The sequence below is a fragment of the Crotalus tigris genome, unplaced genomic scaffold (assembly GCF_016545835.1).
Source record: "Crotalus tigris isolate CLP2741 ecotype Arizona unplaced genomic scaffold, ASM1654583v1 scf7180000020608.1315917, whole genome shotgun sequence".
Classification (NCBI taxonomy): Eukaryota; Metazoa; Chordata; class Lepidosauria; order Squamata; family Viperidae; genus Crotalus; species Crotalus tigris.
This window is the reverse complement of record NW_024098104.1, coordinates 953,552-972,820: the sequence shown is the minus strand read 5'-3', so window position 1 is coordinate 972,820 and position 19,269 is coordinate 953,552. Positions and strand designations below refer to the sequence as shown.

At 44.9% G+C, this 19,269-nt stretch overlaps 1 long non-coding RNA gene and 1 pseudogene across 1 annotated transcript; one reads left to right on the top strand and one right to left on the bottom strand.

Moving 5' to 3' along the window:
- Nucleotides 1-535: 535 nt before the first annotated feature.
- LOC120319326 lies at nucleotides 536-635 on the top strand (annotated as a pseudogene).
- A 9,938-nt stretch (nucleotides 636-10,573) lies between these two features.
- LOC120319271 lies at nucleotides 10,574-15,032 on the bottom strand. The gene is made up of 3 exons (XR_005559729.1): nucleotides 14,929-15,032; nucleotides 13,605-14,476; nucleotides 10,574-10,646 (listed from the first exon to the last, which is right to left on the bottom strand). It is a non-coding gene; the product is annotated as an uncharacterized LOC120319271 (long non-coding RNA).
- Between the last annotated feature and the right edge of the window lie 4,237 nt (nucleotides 15,033-19,269).

The window sequence follows — 19,269 nt, the reverse complement described above, 5'->3', positions numbered from 1 at the left end:
TGGGGCAGGCAAAAATCGTCAGGTCCTAAAGAGGGAGGCCTTGTTCTCTGAGAACTTTCGGACTGACTGCATCTCCAGGATGGGTAGTGTGGAGGGGCTGAAGAAAACAAACCTTTTTAAAACGAAATTTTGTAAATGTCTCAGCCACCCCACGGTCTGTGTAAATGGAATGGAACCTTTAACTATCAGTTGAGATTAAGAGTGAACAGACATCCAACTGATTATATCCAGGAAAAAATACCATTTCATACTGCTTTCTCATTACCCCTATTTAAAATTCAGTTCCTGACACGAATGTATTATATTAAGATTTCTAACAGGCTGTTCGCCCTCTAATTCCTATCATATATGATCATATGTGAGGCGGCTGAAAAGGGTCCAAACTTGGATGACAACCCCCCCCCCCAATTTTATAATTTTCCCCTTGGAGAGATGCCCAGATATTTTCAATCTCTGCTTTTAGTTCTTTTAAAAAGATATAATGATTGCACTCGGCTCAGGGCTCCAGTGATGACTAATTCGTTGCAAAGGAACTTCGCTTATATTAGCGCACAGACTAAAATTGGAATGATACAGAGAAGATTAGCATGGTCCCTGCACAGGGAACCTAACTATGATTTATGGATCTGGGCTTTAGAAATAAATTAAACCTAAACAAGGAAATATCTACGGCTTGATGGTCTTTCCTCTTCTTCATTTTAAAAGCCATTTTATACAAACTTGCTTTTCTTTTAACTATCTCCGAGGTCAAAGCCAGATCTGGCATCTGAATGCTATTGTTTCCTTGCCCTTAAGGGAAGAGAAGGGGACAAATTGAACAAAAAACGGACACAGTTAAGAACTGGGGAAGGAACAGTGTTCCCCTATTACTATCTTTGCAACAGAACGAGCAATTCTGTATCCTGGTTTTAAACTGTTGACTTCATTGTGCCTTGCACAGTCCAGTGGTCAGAACAATTATAGCGCACTGCAGAATTTGCCAGCGGTAGATGTACAGCTCAGGAAGGAAGAGAAAGGACAAGGTGCCTTTAAGGGGTTCTGGAGTTTGTCAGGTTAATTGGGGCTTTGACTTAACAACGACCGTCCTCACTGGACACGAGGTGGCCGGGTTTCTGAGGGCTTAGCAGCCAGCCTGTTTTCCTTGGCACAGGAGGCATTTGCTAAGGCAGACTCGGGTGTTGAGATAACAAGAAGACTGACCGGGGGAGATCCAGAATGCAGCTAGTCCTCAACTTACAAGAGTTCATCTAGTGATCGTTCAAAGTTACGTCCCAGAAAAAAGTGACTCTGATGACCATTTTTCACCCTTACGATCATTGAAGCACCCCCCACTGTCTCCGGAGGAGTGGAGCAGAAGGTTGAAATATTCAAACATTATGGAAATCAGTTTGTCCTGTTCCTGAAAATCCCCAAGGATAGAGATCTGTGATTAATTATCCCAAGTAGGGAAAGAAATGCCACAGCAGGCCCTTGTCAGTTCCAGGTTTTTGATTGTGTGCTATTACTCTTTTGTGCTTTATAATTACCAGAACTACAAAGTGTGGAACTGACCCCTTCTTGAAAGTCTTAATCCGTGCTACAAAAGATTGCTGACATTCCATCTGCACTGTCTGGGGTTGGGGGGGTCATGCACCTGGACCAGCTGAGGACATCATGTCTCTAGGCCAGATGAGAGTCTGTGTTTTACCCTAACTCTGTAGTGGACAAAGTTGACCTCCAAAGTTGCAAGACCTACCGAGAAGTGAGCCATTCCAATTGCGGAGCAAAGAGTTGCTCTGTTCTTCCTTCTTCCAGAAGGGGGGGGGGGAGGAGAGACATCTCCACTGGAGCCCTTTCCATGGTGCTATTTCATAGCAAGCTGGGTTGCAAGATGGTTCTTGACTTTGGAATTACATTTTGCCTGGGGGTCTTGTGCATTATCCAGATCAACCCATATATTCATATATTTAGCATTGCATGCTTGATTTCTATCAGTGCAGGCCCATATTGATTCTTGCATAGTTCTCAGAGGTTATGTAATGTGACTCTATCTCTCTCTCTGTGTGTGTGTGTGTGTGTGTGTGCGCGCGCGCGTGTGTGTGTATGTGTATATATGAAAGAGAGAGAGTGTTAAATCGGGTTTTGTGAAATTGAGCTTGCAATTCATGACATGCCATTCTTTTTCCAGTTCTCCACAAAACATTGGCACAACTGAGAGATTTTGAGCAGGCCAAAGGAGTGAAATTTCATTTCTCTTCGGCATCCAGGAACAAAAAAACAATAACAAACCTAAGCAGTTTTTGAAAATAAATGCAGCCTGGAGCTTTCCTACAACACCAGCAAGAGTAAAGAAAACACTCCTGCACAATTTTGCTCCAAGGTACTTACCAGCCATTTAGCTCAAAGAACAGCAATAATTAAAAAAAGGAGGACGCTTAAATGCCTGCATCATCAGCAGAAAGAGCTGTTAAGGCCCACCGGATTTTGTCAGCTGCAGCATAATTAGTGTACCGATTGACATGGCTCTTTTCTCCAGGTCCACCCCCATCTTGGGATGAAGGAAGACATCTCTGGCAGTGATTCTGGGGGAGACAAACATTAACATTTCGTTTTTCAACTTGGAGGTAATCGGGAGGAGAGCACAGAAACATTCAGAGACTGGGCAACTTCCCCATCCTAAGACCCTTCAGGCTGGCTGATTGAGAGTTGATGCCCCGAGGATTAGGTGCCTGCCATGCTGTAGTCCAGGAAATCCTACCAAAAGGTCCCACAAGGAGACCACTAATCAGGATTTGAGTCTCTTCGGTGGTAACAAAGACTGGCAAAGCCAGCAGAATTTCCAGAAGTGGGTGGTGTTTATGTCTTTTCTCAGAGCGCCACACCATAGGAGTGCTACAAGCCAACCATGCAGCCATGTGATGATGCCCTCAGAGGAACTAATAGATTTTCTTATCGTGAACCGTTTGTTGTGTGGAGAGGTAAGCCTGGAACAAGCAACTGGCGCTTCAGTCCCAATGCTGGGCTTCTTAAGCCAGTTGCACTTCTTGAAAATTAGGAAGTTCTGAGAAAGACTCTCCTTGAGGAGGGAGGGCATCACAGAGTCAACAAGACTTGATGCTGCCAGGTGACAAGTATGGAAGACAGGGAGGATTTGGTTGGCCCCACAAGGTAGCCATTTAGGGGGCAAACACTTCAGACGTTGGAAATGGGGTGTAGAAAGCTGCTGTCAACCTTCGGCAGGTTGAAAACTCCCCAAAGAGACTCTCATTTCCTCCTGAGGCCACTTGTGCTGATCCAAATATAAATATCCCTATTTAATGCTAATAGGGCTTCGGTTCAATTTAATATCCCTTATTAACATTTGCATTGGCAACTTTCCTTGAGTAATTAGAGGAACAGAATTACAAACACTTTGCCGAGAGGGATAATTTGAGGAAGAGGTTCCAATGATTTGTGAAAGGCTTAATTGGGGTCATCTGGCAGGTTCCATCTTGAGGGACGTCCAAGCCAGGAAACCTCAGGACTGCACGATAAAGCAAGCGATGTCCTGGACAGAGCCGCCTCTGGGAGAGCCAGAGTGGTTTTAAGGCTCATGGTTATTAGAGGGAAATTGTGGGAAGCCTCCCGGAAAACTTATTTTCTTTTCAACCAAGGCCCTTCCTGTTGACTCACTCCCTCTTTTCTCCCTTCCTTGAGTATCATGTAAAGGCCTTTTTGCTGAGAATAATCTTCAAGTATCATTGATTTATGGAATCCCAAATTTGTGGAAAGGGAGTTGTGGCTGGTATATATTACACGCAGGAGGATGGAGTCGCTTGATCAAGAAAAAAGACGAGGACCCTCTTGGAGAGGAGATCTGGAGTAGATTTCAGGAAGAGCCCAAGCAAGGTCATTGCAGGGGGTGGGTTTCAGTTTTTATTGTGGGAATGCAAGGCTGCAGAAACACATGTTTTTCCCCCCTACTGTATTCTGAAGGACTGTAAAATGATGAAGCCGCTTTTCAGGGCTGATCTGAATCATTTAGTCACAGCATGAACACATGATGAATAACACCCTATTTCACTCTACTATTCATTTTTTTTTTAAAAAAAATATGTGGTACATCATGTGCAATTAAGTCACATTTCAATACCTCTTAATTTTCTGAGATTAATGCTGGGTGTCTTAACCTTGTGTGCAAGCCTTTAAGAGAACCAGATTTTTATTAGCTTCGTATGAATATCAAATTATTCTGAGTAATAAAGCAACAATGATTTAAATTTTGGAGACAACCTCTTTACTGATGAAAGGAAACTGGTAAAGATCCTGAACTTCCAGAGAGAGGATTGTGTGAATGCCGTTAACTATATTACAGGGAGCTGATGAAGTTCTAATTGATCTGGAGACACAAGCCCACCCAGATCCTTCTGCTTTGGGTTTTTTGGAGAAAGGTTCAACCATCAATTGAATGGCAGCTATCATTCCTTAAGACATAGATTTCTTTCTTACAACTATGGTAGGATCCAGACCATCAAAGCATTTGAAGAACTTGGAGGAATGTCCAATGGAAGGAGGCCTGTTGTTGTGGTATGTGAGACAAAGACAGGAAGCCGATCATTGGCAGAATAATAGAAAAAGATGTCTAGCCTCAGAGCAGTTTCAGAGACCTGAAGAGCTGGTGGTCTTTCCCTTCCCCTGATGTGTTCTAATTGGATGTTCACCCATCAGGGATGTTTTGGATTTTGCACTAAGAGGGGGGTGAAAATTATGGCCTCAAGGCCCCCATCCAACTTGCCAGAATGAAGCGGGCTAAATCCAGACATCTATTTTTCAGATGTTAAATATGTGAAGGGCATGTTTTGCTCGAGCAAGAGTGTTTTTCAGGCCCTTCTACAGAGAAAATGTGTTGGCAGAAATTTGAGTTTTGAAGGCTAATAAATATGTAAAAGGTAGTTTTTAATTTAATACCATCTCGTTCTCTGCTGTGCAATTCTTACAAGAGTGTTTCCAATTCCTGTAATGTCTGTTTTTCTCGTAGGCTCTTTGGCCATTCACTTTTAATCTCCCCAGTTTGGTTCATGCAAAGGAATTATTTGTATAGCAGACAGAGGGGAGCTGGGGGAGGGTCAGGCTTCTTTGATATTGTTTCCTCCTTTTATGCTTTCACTGTTAGCGGGGGAAATGCATCATCAACGCACCAGAGAAGATGACAAAGTTTTGGTTACCCCAGACTTCAGTCTCCTCACTGGGAACTTACGAGCAACTGTCGAAGTGGCAGCTGGGAGCCATTATGATGACAGAGCTGAGCAGTTTAAGTAATATAAGATCATTTCTTCTATCCCATTAAATTTCTAATTTCTTTTGCAAAAAACATGCATTGAATAAGAAAAAAACAACTCTCCACTAAAGCTGTGGCTTATTCTATTTAATTAGCTGCCTTTTATGAAAAGCAGGAAAACATCAGCAGCACTTAAATGCATGGAGGGAAATACATTTTGGTTACACAGCTCATCCATCTTTGGATGGGACGATCAATCACTCGCTGAGCTCCCTCTCTCTTGGGTCTGGAGATGTTCTGGACTAAGAGCTGAACGTGGGACCAGAATTCAGAGAAGGAGAAAACACTGGAGATTTTCAAGGGTCCTTCTAATATTTGCGGTCATTGAATATTTGAAATTGACTTCCAAACCGTCAAGAAGCTTAACTGTCATTTGAGATACGCACCCAGTTTACTAAGGAGAACTGATGTGGGGTGAAGAAACTGCAGAGAAGGGATCTTCTCCCACCCGTCACCTCTGGATGGGGGTATCTCAAACAGGCTATCAGAAGAAAGCAGAAACAGCCATCTGGGCAAAAATCACATTTTTTAAATTTCTTGACACAATATGTATCCCATCAATTCCATCCCTATGGGCAGCTGGGTCCAAAATAGAAGAGCTATCATAAAATAGCTATCATTGGTAATATTATAAATTGCTGGGGGCTAAGGAATACCTACCCCCACCCCCACATCAAATTATGAGGAGGATCAAGGTGGAGACATTGAAGAAGCCAAGTGCATTTTAACTGGAGAAGAAAGAAAATAAACATAGATACCAGGGGACACGCACGAGCACCATGGCTTAATGTGAGGAGAAATGAGACCACAATTGATGCAAACTTCACGATTTCACACTCTGCAAATGAAGCAAATGCTGTTACAACTTAATGCGTTGTACTTTTGGAGACCCAGCAGAGCTCAGGCTGCCTGAATTCGCGCACGGGGCCAAGCCATGGTTTGTTGAACAAGTCACAGTGTTGGTCTTTCCGAGGAGAAAAGAACAGGACTTGCTGGCTGAAGCCATCATCAAATGCTTGCTTTCAATTAGCAATCAGAAACCTACAGTGCAACTCTTACCCTTTGCGAAAGCAATTTCCAATTGTTTAGCTCATTTACTCGATTCTTGCCTTTCACAGTGAACTTGTGGTTCGATTGGCACAAGGCGACGTGAATTATTAAAATTAACCTCCCTCTGCTCATTTGAATTGCGTAGCTAGAGCCCCCTCCAGGGCAGCGTGCGTACTATTTCTTCCTTTGATGGATCATAATATGATCCCTTTCAAGTACTCTAGTAATAGCATCACATCAAAGCAGTTTCCCCTCTTTATCTTATTCACAAATTGTTACAGTGCATATTAAAAGCGAGACAGTTTTAATATCACTTCCGTACTAATTTGCCAGTTGAAAGGTATCATTTTCCCTACAGCCGTTGCCTTCTTCCTCACCCCATTAATATCTTGGCCTCATGAATATCCCTAACTTAACATTTTGTCTTTCCAGTGGTTCCCACCCCCAGCCCCCAATCTAGGCAAATAATAGATTTTTTTTAAGGCAGGTGTAAACAGGGGAGAAATAGAAGGCTTTAGATTCAAGCAGTTCATGCTACAAATGACAAATCTAATTTTCAAAGTGTGAAGGATGCTACACTCCATCCCTGGGCACCTGGGGGTGGGGCAAAAAGGAAGCAATGTCACATGGTGTCACATTTGTCCTTGGCACAATAATGACATGACACATTAGCAATGATGCTCCAAAGATGCTTTTTCGAAAGGCAACTGGACTTTGTTTTTCCTTGAAGACATTTCGCTTCTCACACAAGAAGCTTCTTCAGTCCTGACTGACTGGTGGAGGATGGAAGGACTTACACTCCTTGCAGTCATCTGGCCATTAGCATTCTCTCTGAGAGTGTTGAGGCCACTTGGGGGGGGTTTCTGTGCCCCCTCAGGGTCACCTGAATCGGAGTGCAAATGAGTGCGGAGCCTTCTTGGAGCTGCTGAAAGGACGGTGTTGTCAATAGGAGATGGGTGGCGTCCTATCCCTCACCCTCGGTCGAGAAAGGGCAGTTCAGTCTTATGTTAGATGGCCTCTCTGGCCCCTCTTTCAAGTCAGTGGTCCTCTCTTCTTCAAGGAAAAACCAAGAAAGTCCAGTTGCCTCTTGAAAAAGCACCTTTGGGACCACCATGACCTGGATGGCTGAGACTCTCCATAGGGCCAGGATGGCTTCTGAGCTGAAGGCAGAACCTGCCCCGGCTGGTGAACCAGGTCAAGAACAAATCAGATGTGGAAAAACACCTCCAAGATTAATTTCAGCGAGGTTATCCTTTATCCCTCACTGGCGGAGGAGATGGGCTGGAGTTTATCAGATCCTGCTTTCTTCCTCATCCTGAGGGACTTATTGGGTTTGGTTGGTGCTTGTAATTTATTTGCAGTCAAGAATAATGATATCTTTGTCTGTTTTGTTAGCCTTCGGGAAAGTGAACTGTTCCTGCTGGGGTGGATCTCAGCTTCTATGTTTGAGTTGCCTTTGCAGAATACCAGATTTCTCAAACTTGCCCAGTCACTCTGAGCTGCCCTTGATTTAAAAAAAGGGCTGCTATATTTTTGGAATAAAGGAATTGCCTTCCAGAAATATTTGCAATTTGTACTTAAATCTTTGCCAGGCCCGAGCCTTATGTAAGAGAATTAAACAGAATTAAAATTTCTATAAGACGCCAACGCACTCCAACCTCCCCACTTCCTGAAGTCCTGCAGTCCAGAAACACCGTGGTTGTTTCGCTCCCTTTGTGCTCAGCCGTGATTTTAGCATCATTAATAGATGAAGAGAGGTTTCACCTCTTCCTCCCTCCTTCCTGCCGGTCCACCTTCTTTCTCATTCTCTTTCAGAATACTTAATGGTGAAGAACAGTTTTAAACTTCTTTTTTTTTCTTTTCAGCCCAGGAAATGAAGTGGAATAGAAAGACTCATTTGGAGTGCTGAAAAATTGAGGAGGCGACGTCTGAGCACCAGTCCTCCTCAGCCGAACGGGGCTCGGCACGTGAGAAGGCGCTCCCGTCTTGTGGACCGAGATTTGTCGAAAGTCCCTGTGCAGCATCCAGGATTGCCTCAATCCCCCCCAAAAGCAGCCCCCTTTCAGACCTCTCAGTGGCAACTGGGGCGCCCATCCACCCCACAGGATAAGTCAGGGATGACCCAATTTCCACCTCTTCGTTCTCACCACTTTTCATCATTTCTTTGCAGGAGGGAAAAAAATCTTTTCACGGTGGAAGACCAAACTGCCACAGGGGTCTCTGCAGGCAGCCTCCCCTCCACAACAGCCAGTTTTCAGGGGGAGGCCACAGGAACCCCAAGGTGCTGGCTGGGTGTTGGGCTGGAAATCCTGCAATTTTGGTCCCAACACATCTAGAAGGCTGCAGATGTTATGTATACCCTCCTTTCCCTCTTCAGAGCTCAGAGATGTCTCCAGACAGTGTCCGGGTGGGTCTACAGCAGAGTCACGGCATCGCTCAGAGACCACCTTATGTTTTCCATCCTTCCTTTGACTTGTTCTGCTCCATGGGACCCTGGGGGTCTTCTAGTCCAACCCCCTGCTAAAGCAGGAGACCCTAGACCACTTTGGACCAATAGCTCTCCAGTCTCTTCTTGCAAACCTCCGGTCATTTTTTTTTCAACCTTCTCCATATAAAGTGGGTAGGTTGGCAAAAGGGAGGGCAGCTTAACTTCATAGCTTGTGGAGGATTTACCCATTCCTTCCAATTTATGGGAGCACAATTTTGTGGCTGTGCTATGATTTAGGCTCTGCTCACCCCCCCCCCTCCATATTCTGCAAGGCAGCTGTGCCTGGGCCTCCTTGTGGTGGGATGTGATTCAACCCTCTTCCTTTTAGGGAAGGAATACCCAGATTTACACCTCAATCCCCAGTGACATCTCCAGACGTGACCCTAAGGTTGATGAGCAACAACTTCTGGAATTTTCTTAAACCTTGATAATGAAATGCCTGACAGATTGTAAATCGTCTGAGCCACTGAACCTCCGTTTGGAGCCTTCAGCCCCTTCCCTGCTGCCTAGTCTCCTTTTAGGTGGAAAAATGGATTGCTTCATGGTCTTGGGCAAAGACTTCCAGTGCTGCATTTCAGTCACAGTGTCTCCCGACTTGTGCTGCTGAGACACGTTCTCACAACAGTGTGTCTCTCTCCCTGACCCCTTCTGCAAAGCCACCACATACATTGTTCTCTCTGGATGCTGTAAATCCAAAACCCGGGAAAGGGACGATGAATTATGACATTTTCATTTTATAGGCTAACTTTTGATCGGTTGGACCAGCTAGCTACTCCCGGAGGCTTTGAGGCTGTGCAGGCTGGCCACGGCCTGCAGCAAGGGAGAATGGAAGTCATCTTCTTATTTGGTGACTTTCCGGGACTAATTCAGTAGTTCGGTGAAGCTCTGAAGAATGGCCTGGGGGGCAAACACCTCTTCTAAGACTGCCCCCCCAAAAACTCTTGGCCTTCAGTAGATGCTGCCTGTGATTCAAAACAGATGCCTTCTGACTATTAACTGTTTCCTACTCTCTCACCCATAGATTTGCCATCTCCTCTTAAAACCTTCTAAGATGACCTTCCTCACCTTTGTTGGCAATGAAGTCCACTAGAGGAAGCAGTATTCCCAAAGGTATTTTTTTGAAAGGCCACTGGACTTTGTTTTTCCTTGAAGATGTTTTGCTTCTCATCCAAGAAGCTTCTTCAATTCTGACTGATCAGTTTGGTTCTTCAGTCAGAACTGAGGAAGCTTCTTGGACAAGAAGCAAAATGTCTTCAAGGAAAAACAAAGAAAGCCTCTTTGGGACAACCATGACCTGGATGACTGAGAATCTCCATAGATAGAGGAAGCAATTGTTACTTATTTATTAAATTTATGCCCTGCCTTTTCTCTAGCAGATACTCCCTCCCCCCATTTCCCCCCAAGAATAACCCTGTGAGGCTCTTTGCTTTTAAATTGGTCAAAAGCCCTGCACTGGCGGTTTCATGGCAATATCTGAAGAAGGTGGAGAACGTTGTACAAACTGCCAAGCACCCTCTCTTTTCTTCATTATGCACAGGTGGTGATCTCTCTCTGTCTTATCTTGCACCTGTCAGTCAAGGAAGGGGCTCTATTGAATGGGTCCTGAGAACAAACATATTTTGATTATCTACTTTATTTCCAAATCATCCTTTAGCTGTTGACAGATTATATTCCTCACTGCATGTTTAGCTAAAACATCAATATGGAGTGAGTTTGCCAATATTTGCAGAAGGATTTTTGTCCTGTCCACGTTTGACATCTGCTCAGTTCCAGTTGCAGAAGACAAGTTTTGTTTTCCAAAAGAGAGAAAGCCTGGAAGGAGGAATGGAAAGAGGGGAATGTGTGTCACATCAAAAAAAGGGAAGATAAGTACAGAGGAGGTCTGTTGGGCTAAGGCCATTTCCCAAGAGACTTCTCACATCTTCTAGAGACGCCCAAAGATCATTGTCCCAAAGTAACAATAATGAGGACAGGGTTTTATGTCACTCCATCCACGGCTGATAATGTTGTGAAGATGCTAGAAGTCACTTGGGAAACAGCCATACCGAACAAGCAAGGAATCTGTCCATTTCATTTTCTCATTTTTCTCAAGCCAATTTTTCCCCATTTCTGCAAGAGTTTCTTTTTTCTAAAAGCAATTTGTGCCCATACTTCCTAATAAATATACCCTGATATGCAATTTTGCCGCACATGCATCTTTGGGGCCACGCTTCTCTTAATAGAAGGATTTTTAAAAAATATTATTCATACACATACACACAGAGAGAAAACATACATCCTTCTCACAATGTTTACGGAAAGGTTTTAAACAGGAGTACGATGAATGATTTGGAGACCTGCACATCCAGAAGGAGAATCTTCCAGGTGATGGGCTGCTTCGAGAAATTAAGGCGCTTGCCTTAAGTTCCAGCTGAACTCATTTCTTTCCTGTGCCTAATAAAGTGCCATTTCTGCATGAATCTTTGTGATGGACGACTCCAAAGCCAGGGGCTGTGATGAATGATCTAACAGGAATGCAATTCGGTAATAAATAGGAGAGCTATATTTCCCATCTTCATTGGAGAAGGAGGAGGAGGAGGGGTGGACCTGAATTTCACGTCATGGTTGCTTCAATGGGAAGTTTCAGGCTTCATTGCTCCCTCTAAAGACAAGAAGGGAAACTGGTTTCCATGGCCTGGAGTGGACTTTCTTCACCTGATCTCTCAAATCAGCAGCAAATATTCAATCTGCTCCAGGTTAGGTCTGCAGGCGCTCCAAAACAGGACTTAAGGAAGAGAGCAGGGCTGTAGTCAGTTCTCCATGTTGCTGAGATGAACTAGGTGAATGGAAGACATCCCAAAACTGCAACTTTGGATGCTGAATGTGACTCAGCTGAGGTCTGGTCCAGTAGAAGAGAATCTCTGTGGCTCCAGGTTGAACTCTAGAGTCCTTGGTGCCCCCAGAGCTTGGCTGTTTTCTTGCAGACATTTTGTTACCCAACTAGGTAACATCACCCCTGCAAGGGAGGGTGGGGTTTTCTCCCTATTTAAATAAGCAGCTTCCTTCTCTCCAAGGAATCTGGGGGTGCTCCAGCCTCTGCTTCTAGGCAGCCATGAGCAGGTATTCCTCCTCTGTGTTGGAGATCAGCTTCTCAGTTCTTGCAGGCTGCACCAGTTAGCTCTTCTGATGGCAGTTTTTGATGAGCTGTTCTGAGATTCTCAATTTGCTAAGATACCCCATGATCTGGTTCTACCTCACATCAAATACTCCAGAAATGGACAAATTACTCAGAGACCCCCCAGCTTCTCCTCCATCCTGCAGGACCTAGAGGTGAGTAGCCGCTTCCTAATTCTCTTCCACAGAGACTACCATGATTTCTGACCAGAGGGCTCAGTCTATCATGCTATGTTCTTTTCCACAATTCCTATTTCTCACATGGCTGTTTCACTTTAGGTTTTATTCTTCTGCGTGGAAAAATTGATTGTTGCCAGAAAAATCCAAAACAGCCAAGTACTTGTAAGTTTGATGGATTTTAGACCTGTATGTTTCTTTTCTTCACACCAAGCCCAGGGGGAAGTTAATCAAAATTAAAGGCTGAGACATGATTTTCTGCCAGAAACCTAAATCATCAAGATGGACTTGCTGGATCCTTTTCTGGCCCGCTTGGTTTACCTCTATGGAGTCCATAAAATTTTCATTCTCTTTGTTTATTCATAATGATTACTGTATGAAGTGATTTGGCTTCCCTGTTCCCCACTGAATTGTTTTTGTTTGTATTGATTCCTAAATATTGGACTAGCTTCAATCTATAATGCAGGTTGGAGGTGGGAACTCTAAAATGTCATCTGTTGGCTAAATATTTTGTAGCATTTCTCACCATTTATTTTGACACAAATAAAGATGCGCTACTGAAATATTTTCAGCTTCTGGAAGGCTGTCAATGTCTTCCTGAGCCACCTTCTCTAGAAAATCGGCACCTGCACCCTTCCTGGTCATAAACTGAGAAGCTGCTTGGTTTGAACAGTCAAGCAGGCTCAGGGGAAGGACTCACAACCTGTTGGTTGCTAGCGTTTCTACCTTGTTGCATTCTGGATGGTGTTTTTTCACAGGAAGCACTTACGTGTCCTTCAAGGGGTCTCCACAAGCTGTGGTCAACCAGCCCAGATGACGGGCATGAAGACTCACAGAAGACAGAGGCAGAATTTCAGCGGTGCCATTGTTTGGCTGCCATCTTTTGACCATACCTTGTGGACCCCCCATGGAATTTTTGCCATGCCCCAGTTGGGCAGATTTTAGAAACAGATCACAGATGGAGCTTTCTCTTTATCAAGCTCCCAAGATGTAAAACAATCGACCAGCACTTCCTTCCCGGGAACCCCCAAATGGTTTTCATGGGATAGGAGGAAAGCCACTTGCTTGCTGTAAAACATACCCTGGCAGGAAGCTGCCACAGCCCACCTTCACGAAAGGCTGGTGGGTAAATGATTGGGGTCCTGCTGTGCTGTGGTGACCTTTTGGGAAAAGAGTTCAAAATTGTGGTCAGAAGCAGCATAAGGAGCAAAGATGGCGGGGGGGGGGGGAAGGCAGGAGAAAAAAAGAGGACATGAAGGGGCTTCCAGAGCTCAGAGAGGTTGGGCAAAGATGCCTTTCTTGGAATGGCTTCCAGCTCTGGGGTTGGTAGAAGAGAGAGAGAGAAAACGAGCTCAAATTCTCCTGGATGAAGCTATTATCTCAGTTCTTCCTTCCCACCACCACAACCGATGGCAAGCGCAACAAAGAAAATGTACTTACACTTGTTTGCACTTCAGGTTCAGCTTTGCCTCTCAGGAGAAGTTCAGAGAACGTTGACCTCTTTGGAGGGGTCTAATGGCTCTCCAAGACCTTCCCAGCTGCTGCCTGCATTGGTTCTCCTTCTGAGCGTTAGGCAGTTCCTGTCCCAAACTGAGCTCGTGGGTGAGCCTGTTCAGTGTCTGCATGCCTCCAAAGGAAAACTGGGTTTTTCTTTTCTTTTTTCTTTTCTTTTCTAGAAAGGACAGCTCAGATTCAGAGGCTGGCGAGGCAGCTTTAGAGCTGGTGGGGGGGAGAGGAGCAGCAGTGCCCCTCGTCTCACTTGCCATTCCCAGAATGGTTCTCACCATCTGCAACTGGTGGGAGGCTCCCTTGATCAAGCCAGCCCACAGGATGTCCCGGTTTGGACGGAACTGGTTTTGCGAAGTGTGAAATGAGTCTTTGGAGGGTCTCAGCTGAGCTGTATTTAATTCCAGAGGTGCCTGGTCTACAAAATCAGGAATCGCTTAGTGACTCAGTTTGTCAAGCAAGCAACTTCTGTCTGCCAGCACCTAAGAGGTGCTGGATGTTTCCAGCGAGGCCAGAAGAGTCAGAATCAACAGTTGGGTAAAATTTACATCCTGCTGCCCGACAGTCTCCATAGTCAATGCTCTTGCTTGCTCTCTTGGCTGTTGTTGAGCCTCTGACGATGAGGCTTTGGTTCATAGCCGCCTTTGGACTTTCCATGGAGCAGAAGTGGAGTTTTGCTCCTCATCACTAAGGTTTCCTGCTTTCCTTTCCGATTCCGGGCTCACTTCCACCTCTTATGTTGGGCTCCCAGGTACTAAAGACTCCACTTCTTGAAGTGAGTCCACATTGGAGAACATCTGCAGAACCTATGGATGATTATGAAGGAAAAGGTCATTTCAATGAGTTGTTCTCTTCACCTACTCTTCAGAACATCCAGCTCAGTGAAAGTTCATTTCTATGAATAATAGTATTTTAATTTGTTTTATGTATAGGGGGCTGCCTTAGATCTGTTTGGGAGCTGTTGAAGGAAATTCAATCCCTCCTGCAGGAGGGAGTGAAACTGCAGACCCAACTAGCTCCCCTAGAGAAGAAGAAGGACCTCAGGCCTCATGGCTGGAAGCAGTCTCTGCTTTGGCAGTGGCCACTGGAACCCTCTGCACATTGCTGCCAAAATTTAACAAAGAGGGAATTATGACATGCTTGGAGAGAGATCTTATTAATATGGGTTATAATTTAAATTGAATTGCATTGCAGCGGCATTTAAAATAAATTTAATTTCTGTCTTGACCAACTTACTCCTGGCCCTATCTGTACTCACTTCTCGGGTGTCTATAGAAGGCCTTTGACCCGTGTCTGGAGAAACTGTCCGTGGGGCCCCACGGAAAGGAGAGCCCCACATTTCACAGAACTGTGAACTCTCCCTCTCTTGCAGCAAAAGCATTACATCCAGTGAAGGCAGCCAAGATCTTGTGAAGGGAAATGACGTGGCCTCTATCAACTTATCCTCAGCTCACTGAACAGGGAAATTAGCATGGGAACCAGCAGTGCTAAGGGAGCAAAATTAAATCTCAGAGACTGGCAAAAATCTGGCTCCAGTTGCAAGCATCTTGACCTCTCATTGCAAAGAGGCAAGCGCCGATGGAGCTTAAATTACCAGGAGCAAGACCTTCCTCCAGTGTTCTTTGGCTACTCAGTAATCTGCTCGCAGCCTGAATTTGTCCCTGCAAACCTAGACATTTGCTATCTGATCTGTTGGCACAGATGAACAGCTGTCTTCTCCCAAAACTCCCCAGTCTAAATGCATTGACTTCTTGGTGGGAAAGATAGCCTTCACGTGTCCATTTTAAATGGTGGATTAGTAGCACTTAGTCTGGCTTGCTTGCTTGCAACCTTCACCCCGATTTGAAACAGGCCTCCCCTTCAATGACGGGTTGGCGCATCTCTTTTCAGACCGTGCACATGGGCTCTGGGAAATTGCCAACAGCATGTTAGAAAAGTGGAACTGTGCCAAGCTTTGGTTTGGAGAAATGTCGAGGGCGGTGTGGTCAAATCTCTTGATCAAAGCAACTTTCCAAATTAGATTGGATCAATCAGATTTGAGTTGAACTAAATTAGGTGGGTCCTATTTTTATAATGAATTGACTTTCTGAAGCAAATCAAATGGATTAGGGACTTGAATCTCTGAACCTGATCAGCTTTTGGATTCAACCAGTCCAAATCAGCATGATGACCTGGATCAGATCAGAGAGGAGTTGCCCCCTGCCCTTCTGGCTTCCCACCCCAGCAAGGATGCCTCCAGTCCAGGATATCGTTTCCACAACAGTCGACATAAATCCTTTCCTTTCAGTCTTCCTACTATCCCTGTGAGCTATTTTAGGCTGAAAGGAATATTGAATATTGAGAAGGGACCAAGTTGTGCCCTTGCTGGTATTCTTGTCACTGCAGTTTCTATAATTTCCCGTCTGTCCTGGTCACAGTATCTGTGGAAAATGAAAGGCATGGTCAAAAACACCCCAAAGCCCCCAATTTTGGGAGAGGTTCTTTTGGGGGCTCTTGCATGCCGGGTTCCACCCTCTGAGAAGACCCTTTTGGAAGCCTAGAGGCACCCTGGCAGATAGACAAGATCAAACTGAACCAGGGACAAACCTCCCGAATTCCGACTCCCCAATAAAGTTATTCCTGCCCTCCCCAAGCCGAGAATCACGAGCCTGACAGTGACGTGATGCTGCTCACTCTTTAAAGAAAGGGGGGGGGGATGTGATAAAGTCATGATTAACAAGGGCTGGCTTATTTAAAAACAATCACTGAACGCGTCTTTTCCTTTCTCATAATAACCTCTTGCCTTCTGGAGCAGTCTTGTGATGTGACTGGGGCCCGTCTGAAAGCCGTTCTCAAATTTATTCATAGAAATCTTTCTTTGGCCGAAGGCCTGAATGTGACTGATGGAGAATTATGTCATCTCTAATAAAACCTGAAATTGATTTGCATCTCCTGCCTGCCAGGACAAGACAAATCTCTGCCACGCAAGGCTTCAGCAGCCTTCTCATTGTGGTTGAAAAGGACGCCTGGCTCCTGAAACATTTATAACTGGCGTGGTAAGAAGCCACGTCCCAGATATAGATAGGCCTCTGTGATGTGCAAGGCAGCCAATTACTTTTCTCATTGAACTTCCCCTTCCTCTGCCCAAAATTGCCATTTCTTTTCCAAGGCAGCTTCATGGACCAAGCCAAGCCCACTTGCTGTCCCTGCAGGCTGAGAGACATCTGGGAACCTTGAACCCTTCGTGAAGGTGACGCCGATGTTCTTCTGGACTCTCTCCAAAAGCTTCAGGAGACCAGCCCCTCCTTTTCCTTCCTTGCTGGTGTGACAAAGGCTCCAGTGACGTGATCTTGGCTCACTTCCTGGCCTTGTCAGAAGTCGCCCTTGCTGAGAGCCTCCTCGCCTTGACAAATATTGAAAGTCTGGGAGACAAAAATCTGCTAAAGTGCAATGTTGTTCAACATATTTATAAATGGGAGTCCTTGGTGCTCCCTGACCTTGGCGGTGGACTCCCAGATATTTCATTACCCAACCAGGTAGCACCATCAGGGCGAGGGAGGGCGGGTCTTGCCTCCTGTTTGTGTACAATAGCTTGCCGTGCCAGTGTTGGGTGTTTGCGTGTGGGTTTTTTCCCTTCATAGTTTCTTCATTAGGGTACTACATATATTATTTATAAATGACCTGGGCTTAGGGTTAGCATTAGGGTTAGGCAGAATCAACAGAAGTATAGCATCAAGATTTTTTTTAAAAAAGACTTAATTCCCCTCTACACATTTGGCCAGACCTAGAATATTGCAGGCTACAATAGTCAGTGCCCTCCGAACCATATCCAAGCACTCCGAGTTTGTTGCCGATGTCCATTTTGCTCTAGGAGTTCATGGTGAACTAACCCTAACCCAAGTGGAATTTTCCTCCAATGGGATTTTCCCATGTATTTTACCAGGAAACATAGATAGGGCAGCCTAGAAAGGGCAGTGCCCTCCTAACAATACCCAAGAACTCTGAGTTTGTTGGCGATGTCCATTTTGCTCTAGGAGTTCATGGTGACCTAACCCTAACCCTAAGTGGAATTTTCCTCCAATGGGATTTTCCCATGTATTTTACCAGGAAACATAGATAGGGCAGGTTAGAAAAGAAAGTGCCCTCCTAACCATACCCACGCACTCCGAGTTTGTTGGCGATGTCCATTTTGCTCTATGAGTTCATGGTGACCTAACCCTAACCCTAAGTGGAATTTTCCTCCAATGGGATTTTCCCATGTATTTTACCAGCAAACATAGATAGGGCAGCCTAGAAAAGTCAGTGCCCTCCTAACCATACCCAAGCACTCTGAGTTTGTTGGCGATGTCCATTTTGCTCTAGGAGTTCATGGTGACCTAACCCTAACCCTAAGTGGAATTTTCCTCCAATGGAATTTCCCCATGTATTTTACCAGGAAACATAGATAGGGCAGCCTAGAAAAGTCAGTGCCCTCCTAACCATACCCAAGCACTCCGAAATTGTTGGTGATGTCCATTTTGCTCTAAGAGTTCACGGTGACATAACCCTAACCCTAAGTGGAATTTTCCTCCAATGGGATTTCCCATGTATTTTACCAGGAAACATAGATAGGGCAGGCTAGAAAGGTCAGTGCCCTCCTAACCATACCCAAGCACTCCGAGATTGTTGGTGATGTCCATTTTGCTCTAGGAGTTCATGGTGACCTAACCCTAACCCTAAGTGGAATTTTCCTCCAATGGGATTTTCCCATGTATTTTACCAGGAAACATACATAGGGCAGCCTAGAAAAGTCAGTGCCCTCCTCACCATACCACAAGCACTCCGAGATTGTGGTGATGGTCCATTTTGCTCTATTGAGTTATGTGACCTCAACCTAAACCCTAAGTTGGAAATTTTCCTACAATGGGATTTCCATGTATTTTACCCAGGAAACATAGATAAGCAGACTAGAAAAGTCATGCCTTCCTAACCATACCCAAGCATCAAATTTGTTGGCGATGCCATTTGCTCTATGAGTCATGGTGACCTAACCCTAACCTAAGTGGAATTTCCTCCAATGGAATTTCCCCATGTATTTTACCAGGAAACGAGATTAGGGCAGCCTAGAAAGGGCAGTGCCCTCCTAACCATATCCAAGCACTCCGAGTTTGTTGGGGATGTCCATTTTGCTCTATGAGTTCATGGTGACCTAACCCTAACCCTAAGTGGAATTTTCCTCCAATGGAATTTTCCCATGTATTTTACCAGGAAACATAGATAGGGCAGCCTAGAAAGGGCAGTGCCCTCCTAACCATATCCAAGCACTCCGAGTTTGTTGGTGATGTCCATTTTGCTCTAGGAGTTCATGGTGACCTAACCCTAACCCTAAGTGGAATTTTCCTCCAATGGGATTTTCCCATGTATTTGACCAGGAAACATAGGTAGGGCAGCCTATTTATATTGCTTCCATTTTGGAGTGCCACTTTTCAGGAAGGCCATTCATAAATTGGACCATCTCGAGAGGAAATCAATGTCCAGAGGAGATGAAGGACCTGGAAGGAAAAGCATACAAGAAATAGTTGGAGACATGTTTGGCCTGGAGCAGAGAAAACACGGGTGCTGAAGTATATGTTGGTTTTTA